The sequence below is a fragment of the Pyrgilauda ruficollis genome, unplaced genomic scaffold (assembly GCF_017590135.1).
Source record: "Pyrgilauda ruficollis isolate IOZ18807 unplaced genomic scaffold, ASM1759013v1 scaffold13, whole genome shotgun sequence".
Classification (NCBI taxonomy): Eukaryota; Metazoa; Chordata; class Aves; order Passeriformes; family Passeridae; genus Pyrgilauda; species Pyrgilauda ruficollis.
This window is the reverse complement of record NW_024511432.1, coordinates 5254072-5254983: the sequence shown is the minus strand read 5'-3', so window position 1 is coordinate 5254983 and position 912 is coordinate 5254072. Positions and strand designations below refer to the sequence as shown.

General features: G+C 63.9%; 1 protein-coding gene across 2 annotated transcripts in view; it reads right to left on the bottom strand.

The window, feature by feature from the left end:
* NUTF2 (nuclear transport factor 2) overlaps window positions 1–144 on the bottom strand; it is a 22061-nt gene extending 21917 nt beyond the window's left edge. The window contains exon 1 of one of the 2 annotated variants that reach the window (XM_041458790.1): window positions 59–144. The gene's annotated coding sequence lies outside the window, so the exon portion shown is untranslated. The remainder of the gene's footprint in view (window positions 1–58) is intronic. The other variant, XM_041458791.1, reaches the window with a different exon arrangement.
* Between the last annotated feature and the right edge of the window lie 768 nt (window positions 145–912).

Sequence of the window (912 nt, the reverse complement as noted above, 5' to 3'; positions counted from 1 at the left end):
CGCGGGCGGTGCCGGTCCCAGTCCTGCCGCCACTCCCGGTCGCGCCCCCCGCACTCACCCGCGGCTCCCACTATGGCGGCGGCGGCGGCCCCGTGCGCGGCGCGAGCCCCCTCAGCCTCCCTCGCCCGCGCTTCTGCCCCGCCCCACTCCGCCCGGCCCCGCGGCATGCCGGGACAGCGAGTCACACCGACACGGCGGTCGCGCACTGGGAGGGGGAAGTGGAACTACAACTCCCGACAAGTCCCGCGTCGCACCCCGCGGTGGCTCATTTGAATGAGGGAAGGGGCCCGCGCGCCGCTGGCCCCGCGGCGGCGCCCCGGAGCATTGTGGGATGGTGGGGGAGCGGAGCGGAGCGGGGCCCTGCGCCCGGGGAGAAACGGGGACGGGGTTGAGCCCCTCAGGGACGGGTTGAGCCCTTTTGGGACAGGGTTGTCCCCGTTTGGGACAGGAATTTGCCCCTCGGGGACAGGGTTGTACCCTCTGGGCCAGAGCAGGACCTGAGGCCCTGAGTGGGACCGTGGGTGGTCCCAGCCACAGCGCTGCAGGTCCTGAAGTCAATTTTAGTCCCTACGTAAGAGCTGTACAGTGACGGTTTTTTAAAAAAATGCTCGGCTTGGTTGCAGTGAAGTTAGCAAAGAAGGTGTGGGGTGGTAGGAAAACGCCTTCAAATAAATACTTGTGAAGACGTAAGGGGTCTAAAAAGCGTGGTTTGGGTCTCGCTGGGGCCCTCCCACATCCCCTGGAGCAGCAGCCACAGAGAGGACTCTGAGGGTACAGGAGCTGTCTGGATTTAGGTTTGCATGCCTAAATGGGCCGTGGGCAGAGTTACATTCCCAGATTTCTTGTGTGGCTGGAAAGCTGAGCTGGTAGGTGGTCTTGTGCTACAATGTTGGAAATGGGCTACTTAGGGAA